At 34.9% G+C, this 16,567-nt stretch overlaps 1 pseudogene; it reads left to right on the forward strand.

Annotated features, from left to right (window-relative positions):
* The window catches only part of LOC123827386, a 60,358-nt pseudogene extending 54,994 nt beyond the window's left edge, over nt 1-5,364 (forward strand).
* The last annotated feature ends 11,203 nt before the right edge of the window (nt 5,365-16,567 follow it).

The raw sequence follows: 16,567 nt of genomic DNA on the forward strand, positions 1-16,567 counted from the left end.
TGATTCAAAATTTTTATTTTAAAATTAATCAAGCCAATAAGAATTTTATTTTCTCTTAAATATACAAGCTTAAAAATTATACTCAGCCCTGGCTTATGTGGCCTGTGAACCAAAGGGTTGCTGGTTTGATTCTTAGTCAGGGCACATGCCTGGGTTGTGGGCCAGGTCTGCAGCTGGGCATGTGCAAGAGGCAACTACACATTGATGTTTCTCTCCCTCATTTTCTCCCTCCTTACCCCTCTATCTACAAATAAATAAATACCCCTCTATATCTGTAAAAATATATACTCAACACATTAAAATTTCTAGACAAAAGATAAAAGGGAATTTCTATCATCACACTATAATCCATATTGTACTAGCAGTTGTACTCTTTCTTCATCCAGGTATTTAAAATCTATTCTCAACGTCTAGAAAGCAGATCTCAGGGATTAGTATCTAAAAACCCTAATCTAGTTCTATGATCTCTTGTTATTTATTATTCCAAATATGTTTTTTCAGAAAAAAATAAATACCTCAGAATGGTAACATTTTCCCTGAATTTACACTAAAATATTAGAAGTATTGTTGATGCTATAGCTCTTGCCTTGCTCCATTTTGCATAGTACACATCAGCTTTAAAAACATTAAATATTTAATCATTGCATTGTACTTAACATATATGCTTCCTTATTATCACTTACTCTAATAGTGATCCACTCACTTTATGTCTTTCTATACATTAAAACAAAATGGATAAATCTATTAGAATCAGGCATTATTTTATTCCACCCTACTAAATACATACTATACACCACCTGTTTTGATTTCCATCCAATTTTGTGAACCATTACTCTAAGCTTCAGGAATTCATAAATATATAAAATATTGACTCAATATTATTAAAAAATGATTTTTAATTTCTGCTCAGAGATGAAGAGAGCTAGAAGTAGTTCTCATTCTTACAGAGAGAGAAAAAAAGCCAGAAAAGTATAAGTGAATGACTATTCATGAACTTAGAAAACTCAGGTTCCAGGAGAGAGTCATAATTGGAATCTAGAGATGTAGAACTTAAGTATTCACTTAATCAGTCAAATGCCACTGGACACAATATATTCTAGTAGGATATTAGACCAGTAATGTTGGCAAATTGCTGGGATAGCATGAACATATAAAGCTCCTGAATGTAGAAGTCCTGGGCAATCTCCACCCACTTATAGTCTCTTTATCCAGAGCTCACTAGGCTGTTGCAAGGGAGGGTTAGGGAGAAAATGAAGGATGTATCTGACCCACTTATTCAGGCCAGTGGAGTGAACTAAGTTCAGGCTAGCCACCATAGTTAATTCCTGTTAAATCCCTTTCCACTATCCCTTACAAAATAAGAGAGTTATTTGTAGGATAAAGGATACCAAGAACTGTGGCTCAGTGCAAGGCTGCAATGCCATCACAGCTGGGAGAAGGAAGGGCACCACTGATTCATCTAACACAGCTATTTTCAACTGTGTGCCACAAGATATTTTAAAACATGCAATACTTGACTATTTGGTCAGAGGCACTGACATTTTTCCTTAGATTGTCAAATGAAAAAATGACAATATCCAACACAACAATAGCCATCTTGTGTGAATTAATCGAGATTATACTTATTTTTCTGGTCAGAACGGCAATATATACACACACACACATACACTGGTGGTCACGCACAAATAACACCTCTTCTTTATTACAAACTTTTATTACAAAATCATAAACATGAAATTCTATAACATAACAATATCACACTGAAGCACACTGTATGACATTTTAGGTGAAACATTCAAATTAAAACTATAAATTATTATGCCCATATTATTACCATATGCACCCACTCAAGCAGGCATTACTTCTGCCAGACCCTGCATATGTGTATGCATGTATGCATGTATTTGTGCATGTATATATATTTGTTATTATATGTGCATTATATACAAATAAAAATATATAAAATGATATATATAAATAAACATATATATTTGTTGTGCCACAGAATTTTAATAATTAGTTTATATGTACCATGAGATGAAAAAGTTGAAAATTGCACTCTAACCTATGTCATATAAATAACAAGATAATTTTCAAAAGGAAGAGTTTCAACACTATAGCATAAGGATCCTGAAATTTGCCTACTGCATATGAGGGAAAGGAATCAGGTAAAGGTGAGGTTCATACTTAGGTAAGAGGCAAAAATACCTGCCAATGTCAGAAAACAGACCCAGGAAACAAGTTATCAATGATGTGTGTCAGATGAAACATCTCCTTTTAAAGGTCCTGTAATGCTCATTCAAAATTAATCATGGTCACATCTATGTTTAACAACAAAGCAAAATATTGCCTTACATCCACCTCAAAAAAAGTTATGAACTTCTCTGTATCCTTAAATATATTATGTGACTAATGAGTCAGCAGGGACTCTATCCCATTCAACTTGCATTCAGTGCCTTTCATTTTCTTTTTTATTGTTGTGTAAGTATAGTTGTCTCCATTTTTACCCCACCACTCCCCCTTGCCCCATCCTTCCCTACCTCCCAGTCTTGACCCTACCTTCTTTGGCTTTGTCCATCTGTCCTTTATACATGTTCCTTAGTGACACTCCTCTATTTCTCCCTCTTATCCCTTTCCCCCCTCCTTTCTGGTTACTGTAAGTTTGTTCTTTATTTCAATGTCTCTGGTTATATTTTGCTTACTTGTTTGTTGATTAAGTTCCACTTATAGTTGAGATCATATGGTATTTGTATTTTACCACCTGGCTTTTTTCACTTAGCATAATGCTCTCCAGTTCCATCCATGCTGTCATAAAAAGTAGGAGCTCCTTCTTTCTTTCACTGTGTAGAATTCCATCGTGTAAATGTGCTATAGTTTTTTGATCCATTCATTTACTGAAGGGCACTGAGGTTGTTTCCAGAACTTGGCTATTGTAGATTGTGCTGCTATGAACATTGGGGTGCATAGGTTCTTTTGAAGTGGTGTTTCAGAAGGCTAACACCAAATTCCTTTCATTTTAAAGATCATCAATAAATATTTGGTTAACAAATTGACAATTGCTTTAAAACTGTTAACTAGGATCAAATAATAATGAAACTACTAACTTGTAATGTATCAGGAAATAATGTTTTGGAAATAATATGTTACTGGTATTCTATTGATATCTAAATTAACATTTATAAAATAATTCCCTAATTATTATTATAGTAAAAAACAAAATATTATAAAATAAGGATTTTCACCGTCATTATTATAAATATCTAATTTTAACTCTTGACTTTTCTACAGCTGTTCTTCAAATAAGCTTAGTGACATAAAATATAAAGCGATGAGGTTTCCTCCACAATATTATTCCATTTTATCTTAACACTTGGTCCCAAAATACTAGTTTCCACAGTTGTGATTTTTTCATATATAATCTCTTAATTATACATGTTGGAAATGTCAGTAAATATAACATATATTATCATAAATATTTTCTATCTAAATATTTACATTACATAAATATTTTGCAATTGCCTCTGATTTTTTATTAAGAAGTATGACAAATAGGGCTTTCAATAATGCTTTAAGCAATATGTTTACAGAGAAACAGTGGAGGTAAGAAGCAGTTATAACAGCAAAACTAATTTATTCATTTAGCTTATTTAAAATGTACACATTGCCCAAAGCCAGTAGCACAATGTACAGAACATAAATTACAACACTTAAATTGAATGTAGCACATAATGGAAGAAATAAATACTAATGAGAATGACATATATGGAAAACAGTAGGCAGGAAAAAGGCCATTAGAATATAATGCTCATTCTATCAGGAAATTGGTTAAATTCCAGAAACAGTTTATCTGCATAAGTTCAGCACTGGGAGGTAAACATGGATTTTTCAGCAAAAGGGTGCAATTGATCTTACTGTTTTTTATGTCACTTTAAGAATATGGTGAAAATGAAGCCCTGGCTGGCATAGCTCAGTGGATTGAGAGCAGGCTGTGAACCAAAGTGTCGCAGGTTCGATTCCCAGTCAGGGTACATGCCTGGGTTGTAGGCCATGACCTCCAGCAACAGCAAATTGATGTTTTTCTCTCTCTCTCTCTCCCTCCCTTCCCTCTCTAGAAATAAACAAACAAAATCTTTAAAAAAAGAATATGGTGAAATTAAAAAATATGAAATTCTCAGCTATCAAATCATGCATAAATGAAAATTAATTATCCTCTTAAATACACCTTGAATTAATATGAAGGATAGATGAAATAAAATTTAATAAATTACTTAAATAAGCAATACAAATGGTTTTGGGGGAAACAACCAATTTGTATTGGGCTTGTTTATTTAAAGACATTCCACAGATAAATTGCTAAATAATTTTCCCATAAAATATTTTTGTAATATATCTCAGGAGCATTTATTCTACTTTATATTTCTGTGTGACTTACTGAAATATTATTTTTAAATTTTCAATAGAAGAATTCTAATTCTATTGTAATAGAATAGAATTATAGTTATTATAGCATTATAAACTTTAAGAGTAATTTTAAAACCTAAGTGTTTTTATGAGTTTGATATAAACTTTGTAGTATGTTGAATGGTATGCTCAAATATATGTCTAAGTCCTAATAATATGTTAATATTTGTGATCAGTGAATATTATGTGGATATTGACTTTGGATATTTAATTAATTAAGGATTTTGACACAATGTGATAATCAATTATCTGGGTGAGCCCTTAAAGTCAATGACACTTGTCCCTGTAAAAGTGAAGCAATGTTTGATTAAACAAATAGAAGAGAAAAAGACATCCAGAAAGGACTAGGTGATAAAGAGCAAGAAGTAGAAATTAGATTTATGCAGCTACCAACTAAGAAATACCAAAGATTGACAGATGACACCAGAAACTATGAAAAAGGAAGACCTTGTATTCATTAGTGCATTGGAGAGAACTTAAATCATAGTGAGCATAGTTCAGAAAACATGATCTTTTAGGTCTATAAATTTATATGAGGTTTTTTCTTTCAGTTCCTTAGTAATCTTAAGTATACCTTCTTACATTTCTCATTATTATGCCAATAATAATAATAACTGATTTTAGCTATATAAAGGTAGTGTCAACATATGCCAGTTAAGAAAATAAATGTTAAAAAATCAGTAAGATACTACCTTCTAATGGATACTAATGAATTTCATCAATCTGGATAAAAATTTATCTCTTTATTATTCAAACTAGTCTTTAATAATCTATTCAACTGCATCATTGTAGACTCCTTAAGTTAATAGAGCATAAATTTTTTTCAGGTTATTTAACTATTGTATTTTTTTGTTTGTTTTCTTTTTAGTACATCGTGAAAAACAGTTGCTAGATTACTACTAGGACCGAATGTCTTTCACTGGTGACTGGACCAGAAGGAAGAGATGATATTGACTATCTATTAATATTGTCCCAATGAAAAAGCAAACTTGTAACCCTTAACTGAATGATTGTCGGTGATTAAGAGGTAATTCTGGTATGCAGAGAGAGATAAATCCAGTACCTATAAATTGATACTCAGGAACAGCTGGCTTACTTTCATAATTAGACTTTGAAAATCATTTAAATGTAAATGTGGTAAATAATTGAGCTTTATTAGACCTATAGTAGCTATACATGCAGGCATAGTACATTGATACTTCTCTTTCTGATGTAGTTAATATCAAGAAAATAAATTAGAAATGTATTGGAACAAAAAATAATTAGGGAATTCTCAGCTATTCTTTGAATGTACTTGATTGTTTAGAGGAGAGTTTATAATAAAATAAAATAATTTTATTCTAACAAAGGAACAAGGACATAAAACTAGATAAGGTGGTACATCTTTAGTTATCAGGTAACTAAGTAAAAAAAAAATCTAGTTCTTACAGAACTAGCTTTATAAGATTCATTAGGCCATATGCTTAATTGAAGGGAAAATCTAATGACATTTTCATTTCACTGTGAGAATCAAACTTAAATTATATTACTGCTGGTATTGAAATTATAAATAATTAACATGTAATGCTTTGCTTATTAAAAATTATAAGGTGAATACTTTTGTAGTATTCAATGTTCTTACTTAAACTATAATAGTTTCTTCCTCTCTCTCTCCAGCCATACAATATGAAAAATAGAGACATTTACTGAAGAAAGTACAAGATACAAGAAACATTGTACAGAGGACAATGACTCCTGATTCTCCTTCAAAATAGGTACCTTGGGGCCTCACACAGTTGTCCCAGGCACCATCAGCTGCCCTGTCATATTTTCCTGAATCTCATTGACTATCTGAAATCTCTTCCCTTTCAAAGGTGATTTTAGTTTTGAGAAAAGCCAGAAGTTGCAGGGTGACAAATCTGGGCTGTAAGTGGGTTGAGTCACCTGGGTGATTTGATGTTTCACCAAAATCTCTGCATGAGAAATGTTGCATGAATAGGTGCATTGTTGTGATGAAGATGATGATCAGTAGTTGCCCATAGCTACAGCCTTGTGAAATAATTGGAAAGTTTCTGTTGAAGGATGGTCAAGCTTAATGTAAAATTTGATGTAAATTCATTGCTTTACTTGCTCAGTCATTTTGAATGACAGTGACACAGTACACATGCTCACTCAACAGCATCTACTGCCCACACTGACTGGTACAGTGAAGCTGGCATTGTTCAAGCACGGCCATTCCACTCCAATCTCCATCTCCTTGGCTTCCAGATTACATTGATGTCGTGCAAACTGTTCTCTATATTAACAACAGTTGGACATTTTCTGGATACACACACACACATACACACAGCAGATATATATAATATATCTTTTGTCTAAAGTGTTCATACATATGTGTGTTTACATATATGCACACACATACATATATGTATGTATATATGTATGTGTGTATATATACACATACACATATATGAACACTTTAGACAAAAATTTCTTAATCAGACTCACTCATATTTAAGCAAACTTCTGTCAGCAAAACCATTGAAATTTAAGAATAAAAGCAATAGGGATGTTTTCCTGACCTTTTTCTTTCCTTATATATTCATTAATTCAGTTAAGATTTCTCAAATGCTTAAGTCCTAACTAAATTAAATTCAAGTTTACTATTAAAATCATATATTAATCAATGATGCTTATCAAGACTGAAACTTATACATTTTCATTAAGAAGGGTAGAATATATCAGAGAACATTTTATTGGGGATAAGCATATCAAGCAGAAAACCTGATGGAATATTTTAATTTTCTTTAACACACGCTTATATATACACCCATTCCCCAAAAGTAAGAATTTCTCATTTAGTTCAGATTCATAAAGAATATAAACTTTGAAGACAGTTAAAAATAAATATGACTTTAATATAGAACTACACTTTCAAGTCTATCTTCCCATTCAGTAATCAGCTCACTCATTTCTCAATTAGTTGAGGTTACACAGTATTATTTAATATTTAAATTATTCAGTTTAATTAAAGTAACAAATTCAGACTTAAATGTGCTCAGGGGTAGAAAAAATAATTGCAATTTAGAATGTAGCATTTAAAAAATATGTCCTCTAGCCACCTGGAACTTAAAAATATTTGGAATAAAATTTGAAAAGTTACTCATTTGAAGTTCAAGAAGTAAGCCAACTTTACAAATATTAAATGAACAATGACTAGGGCACACTTAAGGTAAAATTTAGAGTTGGTTATTAGTAAGGATAATTATAAAAAATGAAAAATATAACATCTAGTCTGCTAAAAAGAAATGTTTGTTATTAGTAATCTTTATTAACATTTTATTTTCAGTATTATGTTTATACACATATCTACTTCAGTTCTTTTTAATTATGTATGGATTTTTTAAATTAGTGTTATGCTGAGTTCTTACATTGCATTTGGAATGATATTTTGCCTCTTACATATTTTTAAAAAATTATTTATTACCTTCTCAAGAATTGAAAGAAGGTGTATAATCAATATATTTATTTAATGGTTTACTGTGTTAGTATTATCATCTTCATACCTCATATTAATAGAACTAACAAAAACTGTTATCAAGTTGATGGTATTCCTTATAAGGTGTAACTTCTGAAAATTATGAAAGCACAGAAAATCTCATGAATAGTGTTTTTGTCTATACAAAAGGCAAAAGGCACACAGAGCCAAAAAAAATGGCCCAAATGAAAGAATAGATCAAAGCTACAGAAAAAAATACGACTAAGAGAAGAAGAGATAGCTGACCTATCAGATTCATATTTCAAAACATTGGTAATCAGGATGTTCACAGAATTTGTTGAATATGGTTGCAAATTAGAAAAAAAATGAAGGCTATGAAAAATGAAATAAAGGAAAATGAACAGGAAACCAACAGTGATGGGAAGGAAACCCAGACTTGAATCAATGCTTTAGAGCAGAAGGAAGAAGTAAACATTCAACCAGAACAGAATGTAGGAACATGAATTCAAAAAAATGAGGAGAGTCTTAGGAACCTCCAGAGGACAACTTTAAACAATCCAATATCTTAAACATAGGGGTGCCTGAAGGAGAAGATGAAAAACAAGAAAATGAAAACTTATTTCAAAAAATAATGAGAGAGATCTTCCCCAATCTGGCAAATGACATAGACTTTCAGGAAGTCCAGGAAGCTCAGAGAGTCTCCAAGAAGTTGGACCCAAGGAAATACACACCAAGGCACATCATAATTACATTACCCAAAATTAAAGAGGAAAGAATCTTTAAAGCAGCAAGGGAAAAGGAGACAATTACTTACAAAGGAGTTCCCATTAGATTACCAAATGATTTCTCAAAAATAAATAAATAAATAAATAGATAGATAGATAGATAAATAAATAAAGAAAGAAAGAAAGAAAGAAAGGCTTGCAGGCAAGAAGGGGCTAGAAAGAAGTGTTCAAAGTCATGAAGTCAAGGACCTACATCCAAGATTACTCTATCCAGCCAAGCTATCACTTAGAATAGAAAGGCAGATAAAGTGTTTCCCAGATAAAGTCAAGTTAAAGAAGTTCATCATCAGGGAGGAAGATGGTGGCATGGTAGGAGGAGCAGATTCCCCTTCCCCCTATGCATGGGGGAGAAACTGGCCAATCTGAGGAGGAACAGAGCAAGGGGCCAACAATATTGCAACATTTATGCAAATAGGACATCAAAAATTATAGTGGACATTGAAAAACCAGATGGTAAGGAGACTGCTTCAGTATACTAAGGACCCAGGGATCAGCATGTGGACCAGGGAGGTTGCAGCCCCCAAGCCCTGTGCTCCCGGATATGCCTCAGACCACTCAGGAGAGAGTGGAGTCAACTGTTCCCTCCCTGGCCAAACAATGATTGAGCAGCACCGGGGGAGGCCTTATTGCTGAGGGCACAGAGAGGGAAGTGAGGACTGAGAGACAATCACACAGAGGCTGTGAGTACCCATGCATAGCCCTGGGAAGAGTGAGTGCCCCAGCCTGCATGACCAAGGGTGGCCTGGCTGTGCAACTGCACCCTGAACCCAGTGAGTGTGTAGTTTTGTGGAAGACCCAGACCCCACAGCCCTGAGCAAGGAAAGGGCACGGGCACTCGTGGGATGCTGGAGCCTGCAGCGGTGAAATTGGGGGAAGTGTGTGCCTCCTCACGATCCCTGGAGCTTACATTGTGAACCTGGAAAAGATGCAGGTGCTCTGCGGGACCCTAGAGCCTGGGGGCCTGAGGCAGTGAGCTCTGGAGAGCATGCTTGGGAGCACCCAGACCCACACCCAGGGCCCTGTGGAGAGGCATCAGACTGGCTCTGGAGAGAGCATGTGGCTAGCCCTGGGGACACTACACAAGAGTCTGACTGAGTTATGACTGGGAAGCATTCCAATCGCCCCTCAGCCTGCTGAAGCCAGCAAGACCAGAAAAACTGGTTTGGCCAGTTACAAACCAACAAGAGAGTTTTGTTGTTGTTGTTGTTGTTGCTTGATTGTTTGATTTTATCCTTTTTTAAGTAACTTTTTATTTTTTAATTATTTTTTATCTCTCAATTCCTTATGTTTCTCTCCCTTTCATCCTAGTGTTATTCCTTCCTTTCAAAATTTATCTCTCCTGCATTCCATCTTTTTTTTGAACCTGCAAGTTACTGTAAATTTGTATTATCGTTTTCTCATTATTCTTACATTTTTTATTTTAATAGTATTTTGGTATTCCTTTTCTTTCTGTATGGTCTTCTTTGCTTGACTGGTATACTGCATCATTTGATAGGTTTCCCCTGTTAACTCATTCATAGTGTATTGCTAATTTACTATCCTTCATTTGTGTTCCATTAATACACTATTCAAGGTTCTATACTCCCTATTCTTATTATCTAGATCTCATAGATTCTGCCATATGACTGTTGCTCTAATATTACTGTAAATAAGGCCTATTTCATACAATTATAAATACTTCACAACACACCTCCCAAATCTCAGCCCACTTCGTGAATTCCCAAAGTCTATTATTGCAGTGGTTAACTCTATTCTCTTACACACTAGTCCTATTTACTATTCTTTACACCCACCTTACCTCAGAATCTGACCTCCCACAGACTCACTGCTTTCTAGATCCAACTAACAATCCTTTTCTCCCCAATAAGAATCTTATCTTTTTTCCATCCAAAACATGGCTAGTGGGGTGGAAGATCATAGTTAACACTATATGTAGCCAAAGGATGTCCTATCTCCTCTCTACTGGCTGCTTCTGTAAATATAATAGTATACTCTCTTGCTGTCTTAAACCATTTTGCCTTACTCCTCCAACTGATCACAAAAAGAGTGGGGGAAGCTGTGAACACCAGGATACCAAAGGAGACTACACCACTGAATCTCACAGGTATTCTACAACAGAAGTTCATACCATAAACCCAGGAAACTAGAACAGATTAACTTTAGAAAGAGAAGCTAACAAGAAGAGTCTCAAAAACAGTGAGAAAACAAAGAAACAGTCCCCAAATGAAGGGAAAAAAGGAAACCTCAGAAAGAATGCGAAATGAAATAGAGGCAACTCAACTATCAGATAGTGAGTTCAAATAAATGATTGCCAGGAAACTCAATGAGCTCACAATGAGCTACTAAAAACTACAGGAACTACAACGAACTCACTGGAAACTATATCAACATGAAAAAGGAAATAGAAACTATCAAAAAGGGCCAAGAGGAAATGAAGAATATAATTTCTGAAGTGAAGAACACAGTAAAAGGAATGAAAAGCAGGATCGATGAAGCAGAAGATCTGATCAGCGAATTGGAAGACAAAGAAGAAAAAAAAACTCAGAGAAAGAGGAAGAAAAGGAAAACAGGCTCAGAAAGAATGAAGAGGGATTCAGAGAAATGCAAGACAATATGAAACGTAATAATATCTGTATAATAGGGATACCAGAAGGAGAAGAAGAAGAGCAAGTGATAGAAAACCTGTTTGAAAAAGTAATGATGGAAAACTTGCCTAATTTGATGAGAGAAAAAGTCACACAAATTCAGGAAACAGAGAAAGTCCCAATCAAGAGGAACCCAAAGAAGCCCACATCAAGACACATCATAATTAAAATGGAAAAAATTTCAAGACAAAGAGGGAATCTTAAAGGCAGCAAAGGAGAAAGAGGGAGTAACATACAAGGGAGCCCCAATAAGGTTAGCAGCTGACTTTTCAATGGAAACACTCCAAGCCAGAAGAGAATGGCAAGACATATTCCAAGTAATGAGAAACAGAGGTCTGTAACCAAGGCTACTTTACCCAGCAAGGCTCTCCATCAAGATAGAAGGCCAAATAAGAAGCTTCCCAGATAAAAGAACTCTAGAAGAATACACCTCCACCAAACCAGCTCTGCAAGAGATACTAAAGGGACTGCTTTTAGGAAAAGAAGGAAAAGAGAGAGAGAGACAGAGAGAGAGAGGAATACACATACATAAATGGCAATGGATAAATACTATCAATAATAACTTTAAACATAAATGGATTAAATATTCCAATCAAAAGACATAGAATAGCTGAACTGATAAGAAAACATGATGCACATATGCTGCCCAGAAGAGACCGACCTCAGGATTAAAGACCTGCACAGGCTGAAAGTGAAGGGCTGGAAACAAATTTTCCAAGCAAATGGACAGGGGAAAAAAAAAAGCCAGGGTAGCAATACCCATATTTGACAAAATAGACTTCTAAAAAAGGGCCATAAAGAAAGACCCAGAAGGACACTTCATAATACTCAAGAGAAGAATCCACCAAGAAGACATAAATATTATAAATACATATGCACTCAACATAGGAGCACTCAAATACATAAAGAAAATCTTAGAGGACTTCAAGAAAGATATTGACAGAAACACAATTGTAGTGGGGGATTTTAACTCCCCACAGTCAAAAATGGACAGATCTTCCAAATAAAATATCAACAAAGATATTGTGGCATGGACAATGCGCTAGAGGAAATGGACTTAACTGATATATATATAATAGGTCCTTTCATCCCAAAGAAGCAAAATACACATTCTTTTCAAACACACATGGAACATTTTCAAAGATAGACCACATGATAGGGCACAAAGCAAGCCTCAACAATTTCAAGAAAATTGAAATCATACCAAGCATTTTCTCTGACCACAAAGGACTGAAACTAGAAGCCAAACCCAAGGGAAGAAACCCAAAACACTCAAAATCATGGAGCTTAAATAGCATGCTATTAAACAATGAATGGGTCAAGAATGATATTAGGGAAGAAATCAAAAGGTTTCTGGAAACAAATGAAAACAAACTCACAACAACCCCAAACTTATGGGACACAGCCAAGGCAGTCCTGAGAGGGAAGTTTATACCATTACAGGCCTACCTAAAAATATAGAAACATTTCAAACAAACAACCTAACCCTACATCTACAAGAACTCGAGGAATAACAAAAAAGACAGCCCAGAGCAAGCAGAAAGAGGGAAATAACCAAGATCAGAGCAGAATTAAATGGCATAGACTCTAAAAGCACAATTCTAAGGATCAAGGAATCCAGGAGCTGCTTCTTTGAAAAGATAAACAAAATTGATAAGCCTTAAAGTGGACTCATCAAGAAAAAAAGAGAGAAGACCCAAATAAACACAATCAGAAATGAAAGAGGAGAGATTACAACAGATACCACAGAAATACAAAGGATTGTAAGAAATTACTACAAAGAACTGTATGCCAAGAAACCTAAAAACCTAGGTGAAATGGACAAATTTCTAGAAAAATATAATCTTCCAAAACTCAATGGAAAAGAAGCGGAAAGCCTGAATAAAGCAATAACAGCAAAAGAAATTGAAGCAGTAACCAAAAATTCCTGAAACACAAAAGGGCTGGACCAGATGGTTTTACAGGAGAAATTTATAAAACATTTAAGGAAGAGCTAACCCCTACCCTTCACAGACTATTCCAAAAAATCCAAAAAGATGGAAGACTCCCAAACTTTTTTTCATGAGGCCAACATCATCCTAATCCCAAAGCCAGATAAAGACACAACAAAGAAAGAAACCTTCAGGCCAATATTGCTCATGAACATAGATGCTAAAATCCTCAACAAAATATTGGCAAACTGCATCCAACAATACATTAAAAAGATCATACACCATGACCAACTGGGATTCACCCCAGGGATGCAAGGATGGTGCAATATTCGCAAATCAGTAAATGTAATACATCACATAAACAAAAGCAAAGACAAAAATCACATGATTATATCAATAGATGCAGAAAGAGCATTTGATAAGGTACAGCACCCATTTATGATAAAAACACTCAGCAAAGTGGGAATAGAGGGAGCATTCCTAAACATAATAAAGGCCATATATGAGAGACCTACAGCCAACATCATACTCAGTGGGCAAAAACTAAAATCTTTTCCACTAAGATCAGGAACAAAACAAGGCTGCCCACCTTCACCACTTCTATTCAATATGGTACTAGCAGTTTTAGCCACAGTGATCAGACAAGAAAAAGAAATAAAAGGCATCCAAAATTGGAAAGGAGGAAACAAAACTGTCACTGTTTGCAGATGACATGATAGTGTACATAGAAAATCCTATAGACTCCATCAAAAAGCTGCTTGACCTAATAAATAAATTGGCAAAACAGCGGGATACAAAGTCAATATCCAGAAATCAAAGGCATTTCTGTACACCAACAATGAAACAGCAGAAGCAGAAATCAAGGAAAAAATCCCATTTGAAATAGCAAAAAGAAAAATAAAATACCTAGGAATAAACCTAACCAGAGAGGTAAAAGACCTTTATTCAGAAAACTACATAACACTGAGGAAAGAAATCAAGGAAGACACAAACAAATGGAAACATATTCCATGTCCATGGATTGGAAGAATTAATATCATCAAAATGTCCCGAAGCACTTTACACATTCAATGCAATACCTATTCACGTACCAATGGCATATTTCACAGACATAGAACAAACACTTCAAAAATTTATATGGAACCATAAATGACCCCGAATAGCTGCTAACCTTTTGAGAAAGAAAAGCAAAGTAGGAGGGATCACAATATCTGATACCAGACTATATTACAAGGCCACTGTAATCAAAACAGCCTGGTACTGGCATAAAAACAGGCACATGGACCAAGGGAACAGAGAGAGAGCCCAGAAATAAACCCAAGTCTCTACAGTCAATTAATATTTGACAAAGGAGGCAGCAACATAAAATGGAATAAAAATAGCCCCTTCAACAAATGGTGTTGGGAGAACTAGACAGCTACATGCAAAAAAATGAAACTCAAGCACCAACTTACACCTTACACAAAAATAAATTCAAGGTGGATAAAAGACTTAAATATCAGCCGTGACACCATTAAAGTCCTAGAGGAGAACATAGGTAGGAAAATCTGATATTTCACACAACAACATTTTTACTGACATGTTCCGTAGAGCAAGGGACCTAAAAGAAACAATAAACAAATGGGACCTCATCAAAATAAAAGGCTTCTGAACAGCTAAAGAAAACAGTATTAAAGTAAAAAGAGAACCAACTATATGGGAAAACATATTTACCAATGATACCTTGGACAAGGGTTTAATCTCCAAAATATATAAAGAACTTACACAACTCCACTCTAAGAAGACAAGCAACTCAATTAAAAAATGGTCAAAGGACTTGAACAGACACTTCTCCAGGGAGGACATACAGAAGATCCAAAGACACATGAAACAATGTTCAATACCATTAGGTATCAGAGAGATGTAAATTAAAACCACAATGAGATACCACTTCACACCAGTCAGAATGGCCATCATAAACAAAGGAACAAACAACAATTGTTGGAGAGATTGTGGAGAAAAGGGGACCCTAGTGCACTGTTGGTGGGAATGCAGACTGGTACAACCACTATGGAAAACAGTATGAAACTTCCTCAGAAAACTAAAAATGGATCTGCCTTCTGACCCTGCAATTCCACTGTTGGGACTATATCCTAAGAATCCTGAAACACCAATCCAAAAGAACCTTTGCACCCCAAGTTCATAGCAGCCTAATTTACAATAGCTAAGTGCTGGAAGCAACCAAGTACCCATCAGTAAATAAATGAATCAGAAAGCTATGGTACATTTACACAATGGAATTTTATGCAGCAGAAAGAAAGAAGGAGCTCCTACCCTTTCCAACAGCGTGGATGGAACTGGAAAGTATTATGCTAAGTGAAATATGCCAGGCAGTGAAAGACAAATACCATATGATCTCACCTTTGACAGGAACCTAAACAATAAAACAAAGAAAGAAGCAAGATATAGTCAAAGACACTGAAATAGAGGACAGGCTGGCAGTGACCAGAGGGGGAATAGAGAAAATTTCAGGGGAGAATGAGAAGGGTTTACAGGAACAAATATAAAGGACACTAGGGGTGGGTGGAAATGGGAGGGAGGTGGGGAGGATGGATGGGTGGGCTATAATGTGAGTAAAAGGCAGAAAACTGTACTTGAACAATGATTAAAATGAGAAAAAAGAAGTTTGTCATTACCAAACCCTTATTATATGAAATGTTAAAGGGACTTATCTAAGAAATAGAAGCAAAAATAAACAGTAAACAGTAAAATGACAGCAAACTCACAGCTATTAACAACTGAACCTAAAAAAATAAACAAAACCAAAGGATTAGCAAACAACTAGAACAGGAACAGAATCACAGAAATAGAGATCACGTGGAGAATTATCAGTGGGGGGAATAGGAAGGGAAGAGAGGGGGGAAAGGTACAGAGAATAAGTAGCATAAATGATAGGTAGAAAATAGACAGGGGAAAGTTAATAATAGTACAGAAAATGCAGACACTAAAGTACTTATATGTTCGACCCATGGACATAAACTAAAGGGGGAGAATGTGGGTGGGAGGGGATGTTCAGGGCAGAGAGGAATAAAGGGGGGAAATGGGACAACTATAATAGCATAATCAATACAATATATTTTAAAAGAATGTATATTTTTCTTCTTTGGGATAAAATCAGATATTCTACATGTTCAGAGAAACTCTCTAGTAACAAAGTATAAATGATCCCTGAATGCATAGTTTCAGGTAGTGCATGTTTTAAAATTCTTGTTGCACACCAGTGTGCTG

Source organism: Phyllostomus hastatus, unplaced genomic scaffold, assembly GCF_019186645.2.
Source record: "Phyllostomus hastatus isolate PE091 unplaced genomic scaffold, TTU_PhHast_1.1 phas_contig_86, whole genome shotgun sequence".
Lineage (NCBI taxonomy): Eukaryota > Metazoa > Chordata > Mammalia > Chiroptera > Phyllostomidae > Phyllostomus > Phyllostomus hastatus.